Source organism: Engystomops pustulosus, chromosome 1 (genome assembly GCF_040894005.1).
Source record: "Engystomops pustulosus chromosome 1, aEngPut4.maternal, whole genome shotgun sequence".
NCBI lineage: Eukaryota > Metazoa > Chordata > Amphibia > Anura > Leptodactylidae > Engystomops > Engystomops pustulosus.
Window position 1 is genome coordinate 85,043,038 of NC_092411.1, and position 14,507 is coordinate 85,057,544.

The following is a 14,507-nucleotide window of genomic DNA, read 5'->3' on the forward strand; positions in this document are numbered from 1 at the left end:
CCTATTGGCAGCATTTAATTTTCCATGCGGTGCATTTGGAAGCGGGAAAAATTCCAAATGCAGTGAACTTGACAAAAAAAAGATATTGTGCTTTTTTCTTGTGGGCTCTGTTTTTACAGCTTTCACTGTGTGCTCCAAATGACAACTCCGTTTTAGGCCCCTTCTACACTTGCAAGTGTGATGCAACGTGTGCTGCCCGGATCTAACGGCCCGAACACTGCAAACCGGAACTGAACACAGCATGTCAGTTTAGTTCCGGTTTGCAGTGTTCGGGTGTAGACGGGCCTAATTCTTTGAGTCAGTGCAATTACTAAAAAATACCAAATTTATATAGGATTAATTCAGTTTTAAAAAATAAAAACCTAAAAAATGGTACAGAAAAAAATGAATATTGCATAGGTACAGTTAGAAGCAGAGGTTTTCCTTGAAGTGCCATGTTGTTTTTTCGTGTTTTTTTTCTATTTAATTCAATGATCTTGCTTTGACACATATTCTTTTCCTCTCTTTTATGATATACTTGGATTAATGTGTCATCCAATTCCTTATTTATTGTAAAAGAACATCTAATACCAGGATGAAGCATTGTAAACTAAGCAAACGGATATACTGGTGTCTGCCCCCTCTGGCAGGATCTGCTCTTCTTGTAGCTTCTTATGTCCTTGTTTTTAAGAAAAAAGGGCTTTAAAACTATGAAAATGAGCCTGAGGGGCTCCAGGCTCCATTAACACCTATGGACCACAGAGCCCTTCAGGCTCATTTGCCAGAGGGGGCACACACATGTTTGTCAGTGTACTTGGTTTACAATCCTTCATCCTGGTGGTAGATTTTCTTTAATGTACCCATGGTTGTTTGACTTGTGATGGCCCAACCTATGTAAAAATGGACCATGGGGCCAATGTCAATTTTTTTTTCAGGGCCACATTAAATTCTCAGTTTGACCCTGGTCCTGTCTGTTCCAGATAAATAGAAAGATTTAAACCTCTTCTGTTTATCTTACTATGAATAAAGCAGTAACCAAGTGACCTAAAGTTGATACAAGAATGTTAAAGGACACAGCAGAAACAAAAAGGCTACCGAAACAAGTCTAAACTTCTATCACATTTTAGATAATAAATCATAAGATGCAGAATGATGTATTAAAATAGGATGGTAATTTGTGTTTACGGCCTTTCTTTTAACCAATTCAATTACCTTTTATGTAATGAACTGATCTGTGGAAGAAAGAAATAATGATCATAATCATCAAATGGTAAGTGTTCTGTATTATTTTTTCGGACTGTTGACTGTGGCTTGTACCAGTACACAGCTGACAGTCATCTGCACGTTCCCATGAAAAAAATGTATATTCTACCATTTCAAATTCATTTTGGACAGAACTTACCTAAAACAACAGAAATGCCGGCAGTGAAATCACAGGCATTAGTTTTTCAAACCTGAGTGGAGTATTGAAATTACTTTTTATTATGTACATATTATTATGATTTACTTCACAATCGCTTCTACTTTATATTAGTTTCTGTTGCATACATTTCAGTTCAATTCCACATTTGTCAAATGGCTCTGACATTACGCAGAGCAGTTAACATATACTTCATCTGATATAGCTCTGCAGATGGGCTAAAATCATTGCCAAAGACGATCCACAGCACAACATACAAGCAGTTTTTAATAAATACAGTTTTTATAGGCCATGCATTTTATCAGTGGACACTAATGAATAAACCCTAGAGCTCAAAGCTTTGCTTCTAAGGGGAAAATAAAAAACAACAATTTAAAGTATTTTAACTTTTTTAATTAGAACCCAAGCCTATAAATTCAAATTTTGCTAAGTCTTCAATAAATGGTTCAGATATACTTTTAACCTTCCTGAAGAAAATGAGGCTCATTTACTAAGGGTCACGCTGCTAATTTTCATTAGACTGTGCGCCTCTTTCGGGGATTACAGTGTCTGTGTCACGGTTACACCCTCAATCCTCAGTATGGATCGCGGGTGCACCCGTGTCTGCTGCCGCGGTCCTCGCTCCGCCAGGCCTCACTTACCTCTCCTTGCTCCGGCTTGCACTCTGGCTCCCAGGATGTAGGCCGTATGCTTCTTCCCTGCAGATGCACGCTCCCACCACTAGGGGGGGGGGGGGCGCGCGCAGACTTCTCCCAGCCTTAAAGGGCCAGCGTCCTTCTTATTGGCTCTGGCATTCCCAGCTCAGCTATATAGCCTGGCGACTCCCAGCATCCCCGGCCGGATCTTCATGTCCTGTTACTGAAGAGAAAGCCCTCTGTAGTCCTGAGCGTTTCCAGACACCTCCGTGTATTCTGTGATTCCCGTGTTCCTGTCTATTCTGTGATTCCCGTGTTCCTGTGGTGATTCCTGTATTCCTATAATCCTGTGGCGGTCCTGCAATCCTGTGGCGGTCCGGTATTCCTAGTGGTCTTACGAGGTCCTGCCAGCCGTCCTTCCGAGGTCCTGCCATCCCGAGGTCCTGCCATCCCCAAGGTCCTGCCATTCCAAGGTCCTGCCTTCCCGAGGTCTTGCCTTCCCGTGGTCCTGCCTTCCCGTGGTCCTGCCTACCCGTGGTCCTGCCTGCCCCATGTCCCTACATTGGCTGCCACCGTGGGCCTAGTCGCACCCGTGGAGCGACCTGGTGGCTCCCCGCCGCAGCAAGTCCATCCCGCTTTGCGGCGGGCTCTGGCAAACACCAGGAGTCCACTTAGACTCCGCTCCCGGGTAAGTGTGGCCAAACGAGGGAAAACCCTAGGCAATATCTTATCTCCCAGCACATTTAACACAAAGGTCAATAATAATAGCTGGTTGTCTGTGACAGGCTTTTATAAATGCGGAGGTAGCAGTAGTGTATGCATATATGCGGCCAATAGAACGTTAGAGTTTAAGATTGATGACAAGACAAATAGAAAAATAAAAACATTCATTAATTGTGACACACAATATGTTGTGTACATCATCCAATGCACATGTTGTTCTATGATCTATGTTGGCTGCACAATACAAAAATTGAAGACTAGGATCTCACAACACCTAAACAGCATTAAAAACGGCGACTCCAATGCTTCAGGAGCCGCTAAACACTTTATTGACATACATAATAAAAATCTCTCCAGCTTCCACTTTTTTGGCATCGAACATGTTAACAAACCATCCAGAGGCGGCAACTGGAGAAAACTCCTCCTAAAAAGGGAGGCGTTTTGGATTCTTTCCCTAAATGCAAGGTAACCTTACGGAATGAATTCAAAAATGATTTAGCCTACATTTATTGATATATAATATGTATGTGTAAATTCTGTTTCATTATATTTTGATCTGTTTCTGAATACATAGAGCTATAATTGGATTGCAAGTGTTAAACCAGGAAATGACGTGGTCAAACCTAATTGTTCAGGTGTGTAACATGGTTTAAAAGTGTTGTTTTTATTCTGATGGTTTATACCATGACTAAGGCTCCGCTGTGAGCTGAAACGCGTAAGTCTCCACCACTGTAACCTACACCTCTTATGCACAAGCCATGTGCATTTTTTTAATGGAAATCAAATAAAGTAATTTTTTGGATTTTACCCACAAGTGCTCCGGTTTTTCCTCAAACTCTCTTTGGATTTGCCCTACATGCCAGATACCGTTGCAGCACGGGACTGAAGGGGACCTTAAGCTACAGACCAGCCAAGGGAATGTGAGTGCACCCTTTTTTCTTTTTCTCTAATATATATTAAATATTTACAGTTGGTTGCTAAAACTTTCAACCCCATTGAACTTTACCTAATTTTTAAATGTTACAACCGCAAACTTAAAGGAAACCTACCACTTAGAATGGCCAGGGTAAGCTGTAAGTACCGAGCACCAGCTCAGGGTGAGCTGGTGCCAGTACTTACTTTCGTTAGTGTTATAAACCGCGGTATCGCGGTTTTAACACTTTTTAAACTTCAGAGCAGAAGACGCTTCGACGCTGCGTGCGCACGATCGTGCGCGCCCCTACATAGTGTGAGACACTGAAGGGGTTAACTGTGGATGGGCGGTATGTTTCCCCTAGGTTTTGCTATTATGCATGGCCTTAGTGCTGAGGTTGGGTGTCCAGCACCTTGGACACAGGTGATGGGAGCAGCCCAATCAGTCTTTTTTTTAAACCGCTCAGCAGAGCTGGAAGTGTTGTCTCTCTCTGGAAGGCAGCTGGAGAGCACACAGCCCTGACCTCTGTGCCTGGAGCAGCCAAGTGATTTTGTTAGTGGTGAGTTAGTGAACACCTGTATAGTTAGCACCCTGACGGGTAGGATTTTTGTTTATTTAATGCCTGAATGTAAAGGCTGTTTTATTTTGCTGCTACAATAAACGCAGGCGAGACCTGTTTTGGACTAAACCTTGGTGTCACTGTCTTGAACTGCATCACAGCACCCCGCTACCACGGTCTCTACTGGGCCAAATCTCCCACATATGGTGGAGGATTGCGGGCAGTTCAAAAGACACACACCTGAAAGGCTCGCTACATCCTGCAACAGTGCATGGCCTGGGTGAAAGCAGCAGGCAAATTGCAGGATAAAGCCAAGATGGAGGACTTTATTAAAGCCATGCTCCAGCAGCAGGAGGAGAGATCCCGCCAGCAGCAGGAAGAGTCCCAGACTAATCGGCAGCTGCAACAAGCCATGCTCCAGCAGCAGGAGGAGAGGTCCCGACAGCAGCAAGCCATGCTCCAGCAACAGCAGGAAGAGTCCCGAGCCATGTTCCAGCTGCAGGAGGAGAGGTCCCGCCAGCAGCAGGAAGAGTCCCGAGCCATGTTCCAGCTGATGATGGAAAAGTTTTCTGGCGTTATGGCAGCACCGCAAGCGACGACTACTGAGGGGTCCCATACTGGTTTGCAAGGGTACCCGGTTGTCCAGCATTCCGCACGGGCTGCAGTGCAGAAGGCTTTACAAAAGATGACGGCGACCGACGACGTGGAGGCTTATCTCACTGTGTTCGAGCGAGTAGCTGAGCGAGAGGAGTTACCAGCTGAGCAGTGGGCAGATGTCCTGGCGCCGTTCCTGACGGGCGAATCGCAGAAGGCCTACTACGACCTGAGTGAAACTGAGGCCCGTGAGTACCCCCAGCTAAAGGCGGAGATTCTGGCTCGTCTTGGGGTCACCATTCAAGTTCGTTCCAGCCGGGTCCACCAGTGGGCATACTCTGAAAAACTGCCCCCGCGCTCCCAAATGCATGACCTGATCCATCTTGTCCGGAAGTGGCTACAACCCGAGGATTGCACCCCAGCACAGATGGTCGAGAGAGTTGTTCTTGACAAGTTCACCCGTTCTCTGCCCTCTCGGCTCCAGCGGTGGGTTGGACAGGCCGGTCCCACAAATGCCGAGGAACTTGTGTCCCTAGTAGAGAGGTATCGGGCTACGGAGGATCTTCTACTTATCCCTCCCACACGAAGCAGTGCCAGTGACAAGGCCATTAAACCATCTGGTAAGACTGCTACTGCAGAAAAAGGGAAACAGGTCAGGTTGGGAGGGGGTACACTGGGGGGCTTGGATACACAGAAACCCAGTGAGGCTCGTGACAGAGGTCATAGCCGTACCCAGTGCTGGCGATGCCATGAAATGGGCCATATTGCTGCCAACTGTCCCCTGTCAGTGGAGCCAATGGACTGCAACCAGACCCGGCGAATGTCCCTGTTTGCCCGGCCGGTTCTGGCTGCCGAGTCAGTCACGGATGCAGAACCCCAAGTGTGTATGGTCACAATCGGTGGTCAAACGGTGGAAGCCTTGCTAGACTCAGGGAGTCTGGTCACCCTGGTGCGGGGAACTTTGGTTGATCCTGCACTGTATAGTGGGCGTAAAGTGGGAGTGTTATGTATACATGGGGACACTCGCGAATATCCCACTGCTGTCATCAACCTACATACCCCTTGTGGTACTATTACCCATGAAGTGGGGGTGGTGGGGACCCTGTTTCATGAGGCTATTATCGGCAGAGACTTACCGGTGTTTTGGGACCTCTGGAGACGAAGACCCACCTCAGGTGCTGTTGCAGATAATAAACGACAGGTATGTCCGGCCTTGGCCCCTGAACCCTTTGAGGCCGATGTACCCACACCAGCAGTAGGGGTGACCCCATGTGATGAATTCTCTCCCCTAGAGGTCCTAGCTGGTGAGGTCGAGGGCCACGAGGAGGTGGCCGACATGCCGGACCTTGAGTTTTCCCGTGAGAATTTTGGGGCTGCACAGCTACAGGACCCTACCTTGTTTAAAGCACGGGAGAATGTTAAGGTGATAAATGGGGTACTCCAAATACCAGGGGCTGACAAAATATACCCCCGAATGGTGATTGTTGGGGAGCTGTTGTACAGGGTCGACCAGATACGGGGTGAGGAGGTTGAGCAACTTGTAGTACCCCAATCTCACCGTAGGCTGGTGCTAGAGTTGGCACACAAACATGTGCTGGGAGGGCACTTAGGTGCTGAGAAGACCCGGGAGAGGATCCTGCAGAGATTTTTCTGGCCCGGGGTGTGGGAGGAGGTAAACCGGTATTGTAGCTCCTGCCCTGAGTGTCAGCTTACTGCCCCGGTGTCCCACTTCAGGAGTCCTTTGGTCCCGCTACCAATCATAGAGGTGCCATTTGAACGGATTGCAATGGATCTGGTTGGCCCCATAGTCAAATCCTCAAGGGGGCACCAATACATCCTGGTTATCCTGGACTACGCTACGCGGTATCCCGAGGCGATTCCATTAAGGAACACCTCCTCCAAAAATATTGCTAGGGAGCTGTTCCAGGTATTCTCACGCACAGGCCTCCCCAAGGAAATCTTGACTGACCAGGGTACCCCATTCATGTCTAGGGTAATGAAGGAGATGTGTAAGTTACTGCAGGTTAAACAGCTCCGCACCTCTGTGTATCATCCTCAGACAGATGGCCTAGTCGAGAGGTTTAACAAGACCTTGAAGGGGATGCTAAAGAGGGTGGTCAGCAAGGATGGGAAGGACTGGGATTGTTTGTTGCCGTATCTGATGTTTGCCATACGTGAAGTACCCCAGTCCTCCACGGGTTTCTCACCCTTTGAGCTGTTATATGGCCGTTCCCCACGTGGGCTTTTGGATATAGCCAAGGAGACCTGGGAACAGGAGAGGACCCCCCACCGTAGTGTGATAGAACACGTCTCCCTTATGCAGGACCGCATAGCGGCGGTTATGCCCCTTGTAAAGGAGCACATGACAAGGGCACAAGAGGCCCAGTCTAGGGTCTACAATAGATCAGCCAGACTCAGGACCTTTAACCCAGGCGACAGAGTGCTAGTTCTGGTGCCCACCGTTGAGAGCAAGTTCTTGGCAAAATGGCAAGGACCATATGAGGTCATGGAGAAAGTAGGGGAGGTAACCTACAAGGTATCTCAGCCGGGGAGGAGGAAACCCGAACAGATATACCACGTGAACCTCCTAAAGCCATGGAGGGAAAGAGAGTCCCTGATGGCCGTGGGAGTAGAAAAAGCGTCTGTCCCCAAGAAGGGGACACCGGAGGTAGGTGTACCCGATGCCAAGGTGCCTGAAGTACGGATCTCGGAGTCCCTCTCCAGGGCCCAGATTCAGGAAGCGAAGGAGTTTGTGCTCCGAAATGTGGATGTGTTCTCTAAGTTACCGGGACGTACTTCAGTCATCAAGCATGATATCATAACCGAACCCCACATCCGGGTACACCAAAAACCCTACCGGGTCCCTGAAGCGCGCCGGCTTGCCATATCCGAAGAAGTCAGGCAGATGTTAGACCTGGGGGTTATCGAGGAGTCTAAAAGTGACTGGTCGAGTCCTATTGTGTTGATTCCCAAACCTGATGGTTCCCTACGGTTCTGCAATGACTTTAGGAAGTTGAACGAGGTGTCCAAATTTGATTCTTATCCCATGCCCAGGGTTGACGAGTTGATAGAACGACTTGGACAGGCTAGGTTCTTCTCCACCCTTGACCTGACGAAAGGGTATTGGCAGGTACCCCTTACTGACAGGGCCAAAGAGAAGACCGCTTTTGTTACTCCTGATGGGCTTTTTCAGTACGTGGTACTCCCCTTTGGGCTACATGGGGCTCCCGCCACATTCCAGAGGTTAATGGATCTCGTCCTAAAACCTCACCGGAGATATGCCTCGGCCTACCTGGATGACATCATAGTTTATAGTAACGATTGGGAGAGTCACCTGGCCAAGGTGCAAGCAGTGGTAGACTCCCTGAGGGCAGCAGGGTTGACAGCAAACCCCCAAAAATGTGCACTGGGTCTGGAAGAGGCCCGTTACCTGGGGTACCGTATTGGGCGAGGTGTCATCAAACCCCAAGTAAATAAAGTAGAGGCGATCCAGCAGTGGCCACGACCTATGAGTAAGAAGCAAGTGAGGGCTTTCCTAGGCATAGTGGGCTATTATCGCCGATTTATCCCCGATTTTGCTACCATAGCGGCACCCCTGACTGACCTGACCAAGGGTAGCAGGGCGGTGATGGTAAAGTGGAGTGAAGAGACTGAGGGGGCGTTTCAGCGACTTAAGACGGTTTTGTGCGAGGGACCGGTACTGATCACCCCTAACTTCACCAAGACCTTTATTGTGCAGACTGACGCTTCGGACGTGGGCTTAGGGGCTGTCCTGTCCCAAGTAGTGGAGGGTGAGGAACATCCCGTGACATTCCTGAGCCGCAAGCTCACACCTCCTGAGAAGAACTATAGCATAGTTGAGAGGGAGTGCTTGGCGATAAAATGGGCTCTGGAATCCCTGAGGTATTACTTGATAGGGCGACAGTTTACACTAGTGACCGATCACTCTCCCCTCACCTGGATGAGTCAGGCCAAAGAGAGGAACGCCAGGGTCACAAGGTGGTTCCTAATGCTGCAGAATTTCAAGTTCACGGTGGAACATCGAGCAGGAAAGCTGCATGGGAATGCCGATGCCCTGTCTCGTACCCACTGTCTGATGGCCAAAAGTGTTCGCCCCCACAGGGTCAAACAGAGGGGGAGGGTATGTGAGACACTGAAGGGGTTAACTGTGGATGGGCGGTATGTTTCCCCTAGGTTTTGCTATTATGCATGGCCTTAGTGCTGAGGTTGGGTGTCCAGCACCTTGGACACAGGTGATGGGAGCAGCCCAATCAGTCTTTTTTTTAAACCGCTCAGCAGAGCTGGAAGTGTTGTCTCTCTCTGGAAGGCAGCTGGAGAGCACACAGCCCTGACCTCTGTGCCTGGAGCAGCCAAGTGATTTTGTTAGTGGTGAGTTAGTGAACACCTGTATAGTTAGCACCCTGACGGGTAGGATTTTTGTTTATTTAATGCCTGAATGTAAAGGCTGTTTTATTTTGCTGCTACAATAAACGCAGGCGAGACCTGTTTTGGACTAAACCTTGGTGTCACTGTCTTGAACTGCATCACAGCACCCCGCTACCACGGTCTCTACTGGGCCAAATCTCCCACAATAGGAAATAGCGGAGATGTTGCGCGCACACGGTCGCGACTAGCGCCGAAGCCCCTTCTGCTCTAAAGTTTAAAAAGTGTTAAAACCGCGATACCGCGGTTTATAACACTAACGAAAGTAAGTACCGGCACCAGCTCACCCTGAGCTGGTGCTCGGTACTTACAGCTTACCCCTGCCATTCTAAATGGTAGGTTTCCTTTAAAGACAACCTATCCCCACATTTTACCCCAGTAAACTACTAACAGCTTTACCCTGTGGAAGGGTATGAAATGTCCTTTTTAGAATTTCTCTTTTATGAGAAATCTCACTTTTTTACCTATAAAAGTCAGCCAAATATGACTCTTCTCAACTTATTTTCATGTTAGCTGAGTCAAGTTTAGTGGTTGACGGGGTAATGTAACTTCCGAAGCCCCATCTTCTGTTCTATAGTACCTAGAAACAAGCTTTTGTGTGTTATTGAAGATAAGGGGACACCATTTACTAAAAACAGTGCAAACTGCACTATGTGCAATTTGCCTGTGTAGTATGGCACGAGGACTTCAAAATACACGTGCAAGGTCCTTAGTAAATGTGCCCCAAGGACCTCATCTTTCAAATCACATGCTCTCGGACTTGGTCATTTTTTAATCCTTGTATACAAGGAAAACTGGCTACAAGGCCTTAATTTAGTGAGTGTGCATGGGCCCTGCGCCAAACAAGAAAAAAAATTATTTCTGGAGTAAAAAACTAGGCAATTGTAATTTCTGTTTTTATCTTCATTTCATTCATCTTCAATTTTTGGGTTATTTGCTGTTATATGATGATTGGAATTTAAGTTGGTTGTTATGATATGGAATTTATGTAATTGTATTTTTTTAGATTTGGTATAGCAAGTATACAGTAGGAACATTTAAAAAAAAAGGGCTGAAAAGAACAACAGTAGCGCCATAACTTGCAAATAAAGTTACACCATATACTTTGTGTAATTGAGGCATAGCTCAAGGAACTTGAACCTCTTCAGGTTGGATTCCCCTCAGCATCACGATCTCATGGATGAATCCTCTTTTAGCCCATTGCTTGTGCTAAGCAAGAAGCAGGCAGGGAACCAGGTTGGAGCACACTAGCAGCCATGCGCCCATTGACGTCTATGGGGAACGTATATAGGGCGCATATAAGTTGGCCAAATATACGTCCCCCATTATTACCAAAGATATAGCATTTCACAGACATAATTCCAATTGTCTCATCTATCTTTCAATGTGTCACTACTAGTACTAGTACAGTATTAGGTACTAGTACAATGTTCAGAAGCTAAATGAGAGTATATATAACCCTGATTATCTAAATACATGAAGTGCCTGCTTAGAGGCCTCGCTCACACTCTGGAATCTTACACTGACCAGCGTAGGGAGTGATAGGAGCTAAAACAGCAATAAAACTGAGTAAAATTGGAAAGTAAGGGGTTAAAAATGATCTTTATTGTGTAAACATCACTAGCGGATTGAAATTTGCGAATTTTCTTTCATGGGCAAAACCCTTTAAATATCAGAATCTTTCCTGTAAATAAAAGAAGCACTTATAAAAAGAAATTCCCATAATACAGGTTTTAAATATACAGGCAGTCCCTGGGTTACATACAAGATAGGGTCTGTAGGTTTGTTCTTAAGTTGAATTTGTATGTAAGTCGGAACTGTATATTTTATCATTGTAATTCCAGACAGAACTTTTTTGGTCTCTGTGACAATTGGATTTTAAAAATGTTGGGTTGCCATAAGAACCAGGATTAACAATAAAGCTTCATTACAGACACCTGTGATAACTGTTAAAGCTGTTTATTGTAGCCTAGGACTAAAGTACAATAAATTACCAAAATCCAGAGGTCCGTTTGTAACTAGGGGTCTTATGTAAGTCGAGTGTTCTTAAGTAGGGGACCGCCTGTATTTTATGTTAGGGATTTAGTATATGGGTATGGTGAGTGGGTAAACAGTCTTAGTTTTGCACACACTTATTCCTCACTATGCTGCAGTTACATTGTTTTACCTTTCATATCTTGTCTTTGTCAACACTTTGCAGTTATAATTAGATTTTTTTAAGCGCATTATTTTATACTTACTCATAGTAAACTGCAGTTTTCAAAATATACTCTATTGCTGTACTTTAACGAAATCCCTAACCACTATATTATACCGCCTGAATGTCTACTGTGTTGCTGATTTTTGTGTCATCTGCAAAAATGCAAACCTTTCCCTGTAGACCATCTGTCACTTGTGCGACTGTAACATCATGATATCTGGGAATATTCTATATGCAGCAAATTATATTATAAACTATGATGAAGATATTTTCTTCATACCCCATTTTGCTATTGGCATGTAAAAATCTGTTCATTATTTGCCAAATTAATGCAAACTAGAGTAACACATACAGCAAAGGAACTGAATTTACAAAAAGAGATGCATTTTTCAGAGGGAAAGGCCAGAAAAACACAGCTCCATACATAGATACATAAAAATGTGTTTTTTTTTTGGTTTTTCTCAGAACGGTGCAAGAGCCACACCTAGTGGACAAATGGAGCACTGCATGCCATGCATCAATTTCTTCTATCAGTTGAAGCAATTAATGATTAGTCATTCTTGGCCACACAGATTCATGAATGAGCAAGTTTCTAATGAGAGATCAGTGCAAACAGTAAATAGATTCTTTATACGATTTCACTGTGTTATTTGTATTTGTCTACTATACATTTAGAACATAATTAACTGCAGTTTTTTCATGGCTGAGGCAGATGCTGGCCGGGAATAGTCAAGTTATTAACAAAACTCACAATTCAATGTGAAAGTGCATGAAAACTAGGCTTGAATGCAGATCAGAAACAGTTTTACAGCAAGTAAATAATAACAAGGAGATAATAAAGGCCTGAGAAGATAACATAACAGCTTCTGCTTCTCTTATGCAGGGACAGAACATTTTATGTAATGGCAGGGGTGTAACAATGGTGGTTGGGGATGGAGGGGGCCAGCAGCCTGCTAGACATTTCATTATTAAGGGGGCTAGTACTGTACATTTCTTTATTAAGGGCTACTGGACATTTCATTATTAAGGGAGCTGCTACTGTACATTTTATTATTAAAGGGAACCTTACTTGTCCCCATCCACTATTTTCCCAATCTGTGCAGCCAAGTAATAATTTTTTATATCTGGGATACCCAGGCCACCATCTTGTATTAGACAAATTTGAGAGTAGTAAGTAGTAAGCTTAAATACAGGATACAAATATAGCACAGATGGTAGCACATCTGGAAGGTAAGATACAGGTAGTGGTTTATTAGGTCAATTTCTGCTGACAGGCTCCCTTTAAAAGGGCTACTTGACATTTCATTAATAAGGGGACAGCTGCTAGAGTAAACATTTCATTAATGAGAGCAGCTGTTTAGTATATTTATAGGTGCTGCTGGAGTATAGTTCTGTGAATATTTGTCAGTATAGTATACAGTGGGTACAGAAAGTATTCAGACCCCTTTAAATTTTTATTCTTTGTTTCATTGCGGCCAATTGGTAAGACTAAAAATGTTTTTTTGGGGGCTCATAGATGTGAATCCTGACCCTTTTCTGTGACACTCATATTTAACTCACATGCTGTCCATTTCCCTCTTACTCTCCTTGTAGTGGTTCTACTCCTTCATTGGATTCCAGCTGTGTTTAATTAAACTAATTAACTGATTAGACTTGATTTGGAAAGGTACACAACTGTCTATATAAGACCTCACAGCTCACAGTGCATGTCAGAGCACAAGAGAATCATGAGGTCTAAGGAACTGCTCAAGGAGCTCAGAGCCAGAATTGTGGCAAGGCACAGATCTGGCCAAGGTTACAAAAGAATTTCTGCAGCACTCAAGGTTGCTAATGGAAGAAGTTTGGAACGAGCTTTACCTGGCCGTCCAACCAAACTAAGCAATTGTGGGAGAAGAGCCTTGGTGAGAGAGTTAAATAAGAACCCAAAGATCACTGTGGCTGAGCTCCACAGATTCAGTAGGGAGAAGGGAGAAAGGTCCAACTATCACTGCAGCCCTTCATCAGTTGAGGCTTTATGCCTAAGTGTGCCGATGGAAGCCTCTCATATCAAAGCCGCGTACAGTTTGCAAAAAAAACACATGAAGGACTCCCAGATTCTTTGGTCTGCTGAAACGAAGATTGAACTTTTTGGGGTTAATTCTAAGGTATGTGTGGAGAAAACCTGAAACTGCCCATCACCTGCCAAATACAATAGAAGCATCATGTTAGGTGTTTTTCAGCTGCAGGGACAGTACGACTTGTTACAATTGAAGGAAAGATCAATCTGGTCAACTGCAGAGATATCCAGGATGAAAACCTCTTCTGGACCCCATACTGGGCCGAAGGTTCTCCTTCCAACAAGACAATGACCCTAAGCACACTGCTAAAATAACAAAGCAGTGACTTCAGAACAACTCTGTGACCATTCTTGATTGGTCCAGCCAGAGCCCTGACCAAAACCCAATTAAGCACCTCTGGAGAGACTTGAAAATGGCCTCCACCAACATTCACCATCCAACTTTCTTCTGCAAGGAAGAATGACAAAGGCTCCTCAAAGCCAGGTGTGGAAAACGTGTTTCATCATTCCCAAGAAGGCCTACCTATACCAGCTGAAAAGGTGCTTCTACTCAATGGTGAGAGGGGCTGAATACCAAGTGATATTTCAGTTTGTCTTCTCTAATAAATTTGCAAAAATATAAATTGCTGTTTTTTTCTGTCACAATGGGCTGCAGAGTGTACATTTATGGGCAAAAATAACGTTTTTGATCTTACCAATTGACTGCAATGAAACAGATTGAAAAATGTAAAGGAATCTGAATACATTACATACCCACTGTATATGTGTATTCTCATTAATAATGTGCAGGATGGGGATGGCAGTATGAGTTTAGGTATATGGGGCACCGATCAAAGTTTGCCCAAGGGCCCCATGTAGCCGCTTTGCTACGATTTGCAAAGATTCAGTGCACATGCCCCACACAACTGCCATGGTCACTACACCATTGAGCTGCTATATGTAAGCCTTTCAGACATCTGAAGTTGTTAGAGGCCAATTTGTGCAC